The sequence below is a fragment of the Calypte anna genome, chromosome 3 (assembly GCF_003957555.1).
Source record: "Calypte anna isolate BGI_N300 chromosome 3, bCalAnn1_v1.p, whole genome shotgun sequence".
Lineage (NCBI taxonomy): Eukaryota > Metazoa > Chordata > Aves > Apodiformes > Trochilidae > Calypte > Calypte anna.
The window spans coordinates 42,687,110-42,699,841 of NC_044246.1; the positions used below are offsets into that span (position 1 = coordinate 42,687,110).

Here is a 12,732-nt window from a genome sequence, read left to right on the forward strand (position 1 = left end):
CTTCTCTTTAATTTAGAACTGCTTTCCAATATATCTAGTCTGATTCTAAATAGATATTATGCTATAATGAAATACTTTTTTAAACCTAGTTAAGTATTATGATGTCCATCTGAAACACAGAATAATTTATGCTCTTAATTTTTGTTTTATATTAGCTATGTAAATATCACAAAATAACACAAAATAATTTTTAATTTGCTACTTAAAAATGAGCTGATTTTAGGTAAAAAAAGCAGATACAAATTTCACAATAGTTCTGCTGTACAGATAAATTAAGGCAACATTTAAATAAAAGGGATGTACAGAAGTGTCTCAAAATTATTAGGTGAGAAGCACCAAGTGACAGGCACCTTGTGAGCACCATGCAGTGTGCAAATGGAGCATCACGTGTTCTTTTCCTCATCATTATGTTGCAAAGGCAAAAATCTGGTAGTGACAAGTCACTAGTTGCCAGACACCTTTCATACATTTCTAGGCATCACAGAGGGTACCTCCAGCATGAAAACCTGTGAATAAGGAATTTCTAATTCCAGCAGAATTTTGCTCCTCCTCACTCCTTCTGCTGAGGGAGAGAGTAACTACAGGTCACGTCAAAAATGAAAACTGACATGGGAGTAACCATTATTTTTCATTACTGCCATTGCTGTGAATTCCACAAATTTTAACAGGAATTGCACCTTCATAGCAAGTACAGACTGCCCTTACAGAGCAAATACACACCTTCCAAAAAAAGCCTACAAACTGCAAACAAGATGCCAGGGAACAGGTCAGAAAAAGGAAGTAAAGTCAAAGGAGAACACGGACTTTGCACAAAGCCTGATGTCCACAGCCCACCAGCAATATGGGCTTTGTGAGGAATTTGTATACACCATCAACTTTCACTATGAATTTCCATAGTCCACAATAAAGGCAAACATCTTCTACACTTAACTCCAGAGAGCCAAGATTTGCATGCAAATAAGAATACTTCTAGTCTATTTTTTAATTTTGCAAATAAAAATGAATGTTTTGGGGTTTTTTCCCAGTACAATTTCCCCTACATGGAAACATAAAGCATTTGCTTCCCCTGGCACTGTATGGTGTAGACTTTCCAGCAACTGCTAGTTTTTATGAGCTGTTTCATATAACTAGTGTCCTGGTCCACTCTCAGACAGATTTGTACTTTGTCCTTCCCTAATGAGACAGTTTCCCAATTACCAAGCCAACAGGCAGTGGTCCTAGAAAATTTCATCCTTTTAAGGATATGATTCCCATTGAGAAATGGACAAATTATCACATGCTAAATCCATCACATATACAACTCTGCAGAATTTATTCCTGAACCAGTAATTTCATGTTTTATTCCACTGTTTTAGTTTATTTTTTCAAGTATATATATATATATAGACACACATATACAGTACTTTATTAAAACCAACAAAAAGCCTAACCTTTCTCCCTCTTCCCATCACAAAGCCACTAAGTTGCAGAACAGCTACAACAGCAACATCCCAGATTGAAGAACTGAGACTCCCCCTAAAGTAATGCAATCTGCTTATTGAAGCACTGCTGTGATTTCTTTATCAAAATGGCAGCTTGTGGCCAGGCAGAAGGAGATGGAACCAGGTGGGTGGGTTTTTTTTTTTTCCAGATGGGAATCAGAACATTAGTGGCTTTTGTCCTTTGTTAATGCCCCTTGATGCAGTACCTAAGCCCCAGCACCCTGAGACCTGTCTGTGTGTAGAAGTTTAAGCACTTCCCTGTTTGGGTCTGTAATTCTCCCCGTCAGTACTCAAAATGTTTCTGAACACCCAGGATGGGGTGGGGAAGGAGGAGAAGAAAAGAAAGAAAAGAAAAGAAAAGAAAAGAAAAGAAAAGAAAAGAAAAGAAAAGAAAAGAAAAGAAAAGAAAAGAAAGAAAGAAAAGAAAAGAAAAGAAAAGAAAAGAAAAGAAAAGAAAAGAAAAGAAAAGAAAAGAAAAGAAAAGAAAAGAAAAGAAAAGAAAAGAAAAGAAAAGAAAAAGAAAAGAAAAGAAAGAAAAGAAAAGAAAAAGAAAAGAAAAGAAAAGAAAAGAAAAGAAAAGAAAAGAAAAGAAAAGAAAGAAAAAGAAAAGAAAAGAAAAGAAAAGAAAAGAAAAGAAAAGAAAAGAAAAGAAAAGAAAAGAAAAGAAAAGAAAAGAAAAGAAAAGAAAAGAAAAAGAAAAGAAAAGAAAAGAAAAGAAAAGAAAAGAAAAGAAAAGAAAAGAAAAGAAAAGAAAAGAAAGAAAAGAAAAGAAAAGAAAGAAAAGAAAAAGAAAAGAAAAGAAAAGAAAAGAAAAGAAAAGAAAAGAAAAGAAAAGAAAAGAAAGAAAAGAAAGAAAGAAAAGAAAAAAAAAAAAAAAAAAGAAAAAGAAAAAAAAAAAAAGATCCCTATTCAGGAGTCATCATATCCTACTTAAAAAAGGGAGAACCACAACAAGTCACAGCATCATCACCGTTACCACAGATAATTTCTTTCTGGTTTGGAGCCACAAAACAGATTCCCACTGATCAGTGTATCACTCTGAGCTGCTCCTGACACTCTGGGCCATAGAAAACAAATGCTGCAATATGATTCAAGCATCAAAGAAATCTTCTTGCTCTGAGGAAATTTATATTGAATATATAACCATACAGTGGCAGACAACATTTTTGAACGGGTTATTAAAAACACATAGAAGTGTACATCAGGCTCAGAATGTTATTGCATGAGCCGTATGTGCACTCTAAGCTGGTTATCTTCTAAGGGTTTGTACAAACCCATCTGTGGTGACAATGGGTAGCCAGCTAGCAGGAGAAACAAAAATCAAAGGAAATTATCTCAACAGGAAAACCACTCCAAGTGGCACACTGGCAAGCAAAAAACAAATTGGTAAGGAGAAACCCAACGGATTGCACAACTATGTGATAAAAACAAAGCAATAAAACCACAACAGCATTAAAGCTGTCTTTTGTAAAGGAATTGTTTGCAACATAAAACAATCTGCCTGCCTCTGTGCTGTCCTGCGATGAGGCTACCCAGAGATTTCCAGAAGGCTTCAAAAGTTGTGGTGCCTAAGCTCAACCCTTGGGATTCTGCAGCCTCTGGGCTTTTGGCAGCACTTAACGCACTAAGACTCCAGGCTTGAACAAACGCGAGCAATGGCTCACACACAGCCACCAGTGCAGCCCTAACTTTGCTAAACAACTCTACCAACACCTAGGAAATTCCTCATAATCTCTAACCTCAAACTCCATTCCTATAAATTCAAGCTGTTATTTCTTTTTCTATCTGCAGTCAGATAACAATTTAGTAACTTGTACTCTTTATTAACCCCTTGTGCACTACTTTTTTTTACTTTTTTTTCTTTTTTTTGTCCTCCTATTTTCCTCTCTGTCGCAGTGTGAGACAGTCTGAGGCTGTACTGCCTCACCTCCCCTCACCTCTAGTGTTCTATTCTCTGCATTTAAGGAACCTTTTTTTCTTTCACTCCTCTTGGTGTCATATCCAACTTCCTAATCACCCCTGGCTGAAAAACTGTCTCCAGTTCCCACATTAAACCCAACAGTCCAGTTTGTTCTACTAAAGCAGCACAATAGGGAGCTTCACTGATCTTTCCTGTTTAATTGTCAATCTACATTTGCTCTTTTCTTGGTTTTCACAATAGGGTGATGTTGTCATCCCATTTCCAGTGCATAATCCACTACAAATTCCATCTTATTCTCCAAGGAACCTCTGCCTAGGGCTACAATCACTCCTCAACCTTTCTCAGTTGAATGAGTATCTATCTCTGTTTAGATGTACCAACTTACAATTCATGTTGTTGAATACAACTCATTTAATGAAATCCTGATTAAAGAATCAGGACTGCAATTCAATCTGCCAAGGTAATTTTGAAAGAAATGCTGGCAACATGTGTAACACATAGCAGCAGGTTCACCTTGAGTTTACAAAAGCATGGCCAGCTATAGCAATTTCTGCAACCAAAAGGAAAGATCATAACGTCCTCATCTGACGCAGATGGAAAAAACCCAATATGGTGCTTAAGCAAACACAAAAGCTTGATTCACTAAATCAATCTTTAAAGTTATTATCTTTAAAATATCTAGGAAAAGAAAATTAACAAGGGGAAAAAAAAACAACCAACAACAAAAAAACCCCAGGCTAAACTGGAGAGAAAACTTATACCATAGTTTACCAGTTAAACAAATGTTTCAAAGAACCAAATTAAACAGATTTATGATGCTGCAGAAATTTCCTTCCAAAGCAACTCTTTTGATTGATGGGTATGAATCCATAATTGAAAACCAGGTGATAGAATAAAGTCAACCTCTAGGAATTTCAGATTTATAACTCGCTGCTATGGCAATAGTCTCAGAAGGAAATAAAGTTTCCTTCAAAATTAAAGAATAATAGTAAAAAAGTCACTTTACTTTTCCTGAAAACATAACTCTGCATCATGAGAGAACAAGGCAGGTAAAGGCAAGATTGTAAAACAATCTGTTAGACCAATATGTTATTGTACACCACTCTAAGTGCCTTTCAAGTAAAATTCCTTTCTGATGAATTTTATAATTTAGAACAGGAGGAGCTGAGAACACTCTGGGTTTGAAACTGGTATTATAAATTTAAGCCTATGAGTTACAACTGAAGATTCAGGTATCACAGCAACAGAATATGTCTCCACTCAAACAAAGCTCAAAGAAACTGTGCAGCCTTTCAGGTATACACCTTCCTTTTAAATGTAAATACAAACCCAAGAACATCAGTGCATAGCTGTGAAGTCTGCTTTTAAAATCCACAATTACAGGTGAAGACAAATACATAAATCAATTAAAAAGACAATTCATTTATTTCTTAAGTGCTACAAATGGATAAGCAGCCTGTACCTTTCTTGATCTATTCTTACTTGTTTCTCTGAATATTAATAGGTTGTGTTTCTGTATAAGTGAGTTGTATTAATAAGAGTATTTTCTTGGCCAGTACCAGGAGGAAAAAAAAAAAAAAAAAAAGGCACTTGTTTGTGGAAAAGACCTATAAAAGGATATGATTTGGAACTCCCTATATGTTAATATTTATGTTCAAGGAATATTTATCTAACAAGGTGTCAATACTTCAGTTTAAAAACACCATATATGCAGCACAGCTAGCTATGTGCATTGCATACACTGATTTAAGACCTCAGAAATGAATGTACAAAGTGGATTTCAAAAAGCATGATTCAGCCTTGTTTAGCATAGTTTTATAACAACCCTAAACAGAGTGCAGCATAAGCTGTGTACACAGGAGGGACCCACTTTATCCAGAGACAAAAGATGATGTACTCTCACAGATAAATCCTGTCATTACAGGTCACTAGCCATCCCACTGCCAACAACAGCTTTTCCACTCAACCCAAAGATGAAGCAAGTCAGCCCTTGAATATGTCCTTTTATTCTCTGATATTTCTAGATAGCCTTTTGCCTTTAATGCCCTTTAGATAAAAAGAAGCAGGTGGGTTCTGTTGAGTACAGCTAAGAGACTTCCCAGGAGCAGGACTACTTTTTACATTCACAAGTACAAGCACCCAGACAGAAAGACAGACGGATATTTCTGGTGTGTGGGTTTGTTGTTTGCTGTTGTTGGGTTTTTTGGTTTTTTTTTTTTTGGGGGGGGGGTTGGGTTTTTTTTTTTTTTATGCAACAGCAAACTAAACTAATAAGGCTTCAGCAAACAGCATTAGCTCATCTCTACCTGACTCTAGGAAACCGACAGAAATATTTCTCTGTTTTGTGCTTAACCCTGTTAATATATTTGCTGGTGGTAAGCAGGCCTCCTCCTGCAACTCACAAAGCCACATTCTTTTGAGGACTTCCTCCAGCCATAATTCTCCCTAGAGGTGGAGGTCAGAGAGAGCCATCTACAGAAAAGCTCCTTGTTAAAAACTTTACAATTCACCCCCTGCCAACATGAAGTGATCCTGAAGACTGCAGTGCTGAAGGCAGTCCTGAACAACAGCAGAGCTGTAAGCCCCAAATCAACAGCAGAGCTGTAAGCCCAAATAGAACTTCATTTCCCTCATTAGCACAGAGGAGGCCCAGCTCTGGCTCCTGGGTGAGGGATTAGCACCAACCTCTCTCTCTGCAAACACACTACAGCCCTTTCCACTTGGATCCCAGCCACAGTAATAATGAACAGCATTTTTGTTTCGTTGTGGGGTTTTTTGTTTGTTTTGTTTCGTTTTTTGTTATTTCTGTGTATTTTAGAAAGTGGCCATTTAGATCAAATCCCAGCTTCAACTGACATCAACTAATTGAGATTTGTTTTCAACCCCCAAGCTAAACCTGAATAAAGTATGTGACAGGGAAGTGCTTGATATTCAGAAAAGTTCCCAGGGTATCAGACGGCTTCAAAAGCAAGGTATGGAAAGTAAAGCAGAACAGGAGGTCCTTCCAAGAAAGAGCACACAGAGTACATAACATCACACCATAATGTGACCAGGAGACTGATTTCATCCCTGAAAATAATGATTAAATTCTCGTATTCTGCCTGATAACCTAACAATTAATTGGCCTGTAAAATTCTTATTTAGACAACCAAAACAGTAAAACCAGAAGAAGCAGGTACTGGAATATTTTACATTTTTCTTTTACTGCCAGCTTGGTGCCTAGAAAGTATTCCCAGTGCTCCAGGCTGTTGGAGATATAATTGATGCAAGATACCAACACTCCTAGTGTGTTAAAGACACCCATGTCAAAATTCTCTTTTTATATTACCATGAAATTATTCTGAACATTAAAGAAACAATTTGCTTAATGATAACTATTTACTCCTAAAAGACAGTATTTGCAGTACCTTAGATTTTTTTTCTCTCATTGGTCTGGACAATGGTGGAGATAAACAAAAACACTGTCTGAAGTATCCTCTTTAACCAGAACAGAGGACTGTTTAAATAATAGACCCATCCAACACAAAAGATTCATCCCACACCAGCGACCACACAAACTGTCAGAGAGCAGCTCAAGTGTCCTACAGTGGCACAGCTATATAAACAAGTGTCAAAAAAAAAGTGATGTATGCTTTTGGGAAAGTCAGAAAACACGTGCAAACACAAACTTACCTGAAAGGTAGACAGAGTAGAGAAATCCCTGTATGAAACTAGCTGATATGGCATTCAAACCCTCATATGAGCAGAAAAGGCTTGAGAAAAGGGGTGCAAGAGACAAATCCAGGGGGCTGTTTGATTTCTCTGAACAATCCTGCAGACGATCAAATTTGTTCCTAGGCAGCTCTTTTCTGCCTTAATGGCTATGCAAATCCTCACCCATGCTGGGCTGCCCATGAATTACAAACCTTGGCATCAGGCTGACTGGCATTTCATTATATTCCCTCTATCTCATTTCTGGTTTTACCCATTACATCTTTAATATACTGAGATATAACATTTTCAGATGAAATATCAGTGCTCCCCCAAGAATTAGCAGAGAGTGCTCTCATCCATGCCTGGACACCCTGACTCAAACACAACTCAAATTTATTATCAAACTATGTCATTTTGCTTCCATTTTGTTACACACACACAGTTCCTCTCCCCCTCTTCCAAAAAGCTGCATCTCACAATTTACAACAGTATTTCAAGATCATTGCTTCCCTTCCTCAGTATGTAAAATATTGAGATAAACATTACATATAAGTGAGTTTGATCTATTCAGAATCTTCTTCCTGTCCTCCCCAGTCCATTTTGAAAAAGAAACTACAACCCCTATACCATCCATCACTTCTCTAGAGGCAGCTCAGCAACACATAATACTTAAACAAGTGACGGCTGTAAGTATATCTAATTTGAAGCTTATTATTCCAAACCATTTCCTCATTATGCTTGGTTTTGCAGCACGCTTCCTCCCTTTCACTATTTGCCAAAACTGGGTTATTTTTCCCCACCATATGCTGATTTATCTTTTCCCGTGCTGAGTTACACTGTAGCTGTCAGCTCTGGTTCTGACCTATCTTCCTTCCACTCAAGTGGAGGCAAAAATTCCCTTCTGGTGCCGTAAAGGATGCTGGATGAGGTTCTATTCGCAGCCTCTGTAATCGATTGTCATCAATGTATCTCTGTCCTTTTCTAGTGTTTGCAATACTGCCTAATGTAGCATCATTTGTAAACATAATTAATGAGCTGTTTATGTACTCTTAAAAAATCATTAATAAAGATGTTAAATTAAACAGCGTTTAGCAGCGCACCCTGAGTCACCCTGTACTCTTCCTGTCCAACTTGATCCACTGCCCATCCATCACAACTCTTCATTCTTAATGCCTTGAGCAATTCTAATTCTATAATGTCTAATCTATAAATGACTAATAAAGTCATAATTCTATGACACAAAAGAATGTTCAAAACAATTTGAATTGTGAGCTTTCCCCCCCTCTTTTTGTGTTAACCCCCAGATCTGCCATTATTTCTGTCTTGAAGTAACACGTTCATGTTGTTATAAATCCTATCATGTGTTTTGCCTCCTTCTCACTTGCTACAACTGCTGGAACTCCAAAGCTTTCTGAATCAGTTAATTCTTCAAATATACTACATCTTGTTTTCATCAATACCTACTATTTATGTAATAATTATAAAGCTTTTCCTAGTTTTTAAACAGTATGTATTTTAAAATTCTTGATTTTAACCTCTTACTTCATTTTCTTGTTAAAAGAGGCCATCAAAACATTCTGTCAGTTCAGCACAGCTGAATTTTGTCTTCCTTATTTACAAAGGTAACCTTTTTTTTCCTCCCAGTTTTTTGTCTTCTCCCTACTGCAAATATATCTAGTGCCACAATCCAGCCTACACTTGGATGCTGGAGTCAATTTGAGTATTTCTGTTCTCTCTGCCAGCTCTCAGCAGGCCTCAGAAATCTAAAAGGTATTTTTATTAATTTTCTTTCCTTTCCCTTGACATCTACTGTACTGAATCTTGTGAAACCCACTTGCACGTTGTATTCTTTTCTTCAGCCTCACAGTAATATACTGCTCCTTAATTGAATGAATTACACATTTTACTTTGCTCCAGGCTTGATTTGTTCATTAGGGTAGACACTCAAGCAGCCTTCTCTTCCCAAAGCACCACTGAAATCACTGGACTTAGGGCTTTTCAGAACAGTCCATGATCTGTCATGTGGACTTTCAAATCTATATTGCTTACTAAGCTGCTTAATGCTGGTATGAATGAAATGGCTCTGGCTCCTGTTCAGCTTGCTGCAGCTGTGTTTCTGCAAGTCTGCGTGTTGAGTATTTATCTCAAAACAGGTGCACAATCAACAGCTCTTAACAGCAAGGAAATAATCCATGGATTATTTCTCCCTGTGGTCATCTTTCCTTACTAAACTATCAAAGTTATATTTCGTTAAACTCATGAAAAATGACTATTCTTTATTATTCTATGGTAAGTATCAACCTACCATCTAGAATCCTCATTTTCCTAAATCCTAAAATTAAAAAATAGCAACAGATACAAGCTTTACAAGAACTGACTAATATCCACTGCAGCTTTTCCTTGGCTTTTAAAATATTTTTATTTTTTAAATACCATTTATTTCCACTCCATTGCGTATTAGGAAGTTTATTATCATTAATCTGAAACAGCATGTAATATCCCAAAGGCTAAAAGGAGGAACAAGGAAGAATGTAGAGCAACAGCACAGAGATCTTACTGCCTCCAATGAGAACCACAGAATGACAAGAAACATCCTTTTATATTCAAACAATCTCAGAGGAGCTCAAAATGTGCCCCACCCCAAGGTTGCTTTAAGTTCTAATTTATGTGTAGAGTATTGAGAAGAGAAAAAAGAAAAAAACTTGTTTACAAAAAACCCTGTTGTTTACTCCAAACAGAAAGAAATAAGCAAAAGTCGTCAGCTTCAGCTCTGACGAGTACATATAACTCAGGCTCAAGCCCTGCAACCTGTCCTGCTTCTCTCCTCAGAAGTTTGTTTTTTTTTTTCTACTTATGATTTCAGATGCTACTGTCTTTTCCTTACTATTTCACCCCAATTTGGAAACCAACAGTTGCATTAACATTTTTTTAGACTGTCTGTTCTAATTTAGGCCAGTCATACACGGTACCCACACAACCAGCTGAAATGACTCAAAAGGTGTGAAGTCATGACAAGGTGATAACTTTCATTCTTGGTTAAACATTTAGGGAACTAACCCAGGGATATCTAACAACTTCAGCCTGGCAACAGTTTGAGACACAGAATTCAAGCTCCAGAGTTGGAGAGGGATTGGCTCCTTTGCTCTGTGGACTTCATATCTCAAAAGGTCAGATTTTTTAATGTGTACTGGGTATTTCAAGCAATCAAAGAACCTTTATCATTCCAATGGAAGGTTATTTTATGACTGATTTTGCTGAGGAGGTACTATAAACATTGCCACTTGACCAGTACCTTTATTTTTAGGAAAAAATATTAGTGGGCCAGAATAAGCAGCAAATTAATCACTTCAATTTAGAAGGTGATACTGTATTGTAGTTATCTACCTGACAATGGCCTCTTAGATCTTTTAAAATAAAATAACACTGAGTAAAAAGCAAGCCACAGTAACAGCTCCCTAACTTCCTTAATGATTCAGTTATTTTTATACCTACTACAAGGTAAACTTTCCCCGATCTCCTTAAATAACCAAATCCCTTTCTGGGGGGAAAACAACTATTTTGGCCAAAAGATATTTTCCAGGTTTTTTCACATCAAATACAGCAAGAAATCCTTCTTGAAGCCTGCCATTTTATTTCTAATCATTCTACAGCAAGAAAAAAAAATACCAAATTAAGAAAAAAGTCTTCTCATAGAGTACTTACAATTGATCTAATGTTGTTTTCTTTGGCCAGTTTCAGAGAGGATTTATAGCAACTTGCCAAGTTCTCTTTATGATCATCAGTGAGATGGCCTCTTGCAATTGGCCAACAGTAATGATCACATCTGGAAGAAAATAAACAAAAAATTAAGAGATCCTAAGGTGGTTTATGACAAGTCAGTCCATTTCTGGTATTTTACCTAGACACAAGGTAGGAAATAAATTCTAAGATGATTATAAATATAAACCATGCACTAAGCATATATCTTTGATAATTAAATAAAGATTAAAACCAGGAAAGGCTAAGTTTCCATGTATATGGGACTGAAAGGAAAAATTGAGGAAATGCACTAAACATTTGTTATGTTTGTATTTGCAATTCACAAGCAGGGTAGGTGAAATGTTTTCATTAGTACCTTAAGCATTTAGGGCTGTACAACTGTAAATATTGTACAACTGTTTGAAACCTCCAGCTGCTCTCATCCCTTGAAGGTCCTCTCACTGGGAAATCTCACTACACAAAACCTCAGAACTTTGACTGTTTTGTCAAATCCACAAAGTCTTTTCTCAGCAACCATTTTAAGAGGAGAAAAGTTGTGACCTAAGAATATATTAGTTATTGAAAGAACTTGCTTTCCTCTCACATCAGACCAGATGGAGACGCCATGCAGTAAACCAAAATATTCTGTTTGAAGTAACTTAATGAACAAAAAGAGAAAGCACAGTCAGGGAATATCTTAGGTATGATGCCTCTGGCCGCATCAAAATCAGGTGCTGCAATCAATCAGTATCTCTAAAGGGCTGCAAGAAAAATGAAGTAAAAAGCCTGGAGTTAAAAAAACCTTTAAAAGAAATTAAAAACTAAAAGATGATTTTTTTTTTTTAATTATTTTTTTTTATGTCCCCCATCCCAACTTGACTAGTAGAGAAGCACATTTACTTTTCAAACTTCTGTCTTCTCTATCACATGTTAAGGCAATAGAACAAGTTATGGTGGGGCAGGTTTTTTTGTTGTTTTTTTTTTCCTTATCATCCCCAAGAACATACAGCAGCAGCAATAAACAGCAACACTTCTTTTGGCAACATGCCAACAAAAGGGATTAGAAATGGATTAGGCAATGCTTCAAATATGGTACCTACTGGTCTCATTGGTTAGGTTGTGTTTCTGTCCCATATGGGGCAGGTTTACAGGCAACATCTGCTGTTCTAAAACTCCAAAATATTTTAATTTACTCATAAATCCTACAGAATTCACACCACTATTTTTCATCCAAGCTGTCTTTCATTAGTTTCCTCCAAACTATACCAAAGCACAAGTGGAAATGGGCACAATAACTTTAAAATGTATGCTGTTGTCTTTTTTTTTTTTTTTTTAAATCCAGACACTGTCAAGTCTGGGTCCCTATTACTAAAGACTTGGCTTATGCTCCAAGGCACAATGTTTTGAACATTTCCAAAATTCTTCTCCATATTATCCAGAAATTACTGACTTTCAGCAAATAAACATGTCAAAGAATTCCAGTGCCCAGAAACACAGGGGAATTGGTTGTGGTGACAAACTGAAACCCACAAGACCTAATCTTCCAACTGCTACAGAAAACCACCCTACTGAGAAGTAAATAAAAGGTTAACTACCCTTCTTTCCATTTTGATCACAGTAATTTTCTCCAGTTGTGGGAACAAGATGGACAGATTGGGTAATTTCTGTTGAATGCCACCGCTGCCAGACGGTGACTGCAGCAACTTAAGGACCGAGCAGGTGTTGAGCCTTCATCCACTGATGAGCAGGATGAGAGCAAGCAATTGAAACGAGCGGAAAGGCTTTACCTCAGAGTTCAGAACGAGAGGGTTTTTTTTTCCTTAGATGTGTTTTAGCTACTATAATAAACTGTGAACTACTATCACCTAAGAGAAAAAAAAATAGTATAGCTAGTTTAAA

General features: G+C 36.8%; 1 long non-coding RNA gene across 1 annotated transcript in view; it reads right to left on the reverse strand.

The window, feature by feature from the left end:
- Window positions 1-12,732, reverse strand: part of LOC115598036 — a 346,409-nt gene that overhangs the window by 95,950 nt on the left and 237,727 nt on the right. The window contains exon 2 of the long non-coding RNA XR_003987341.1: window positions 10,798-10,918. This is a non-coding gene — a long non-coding RNA (uncharacterized LOC115598036). The remainder of the gene's footprint in view (window positions 1-10,797; window positions 10,919-12,732) is intronic.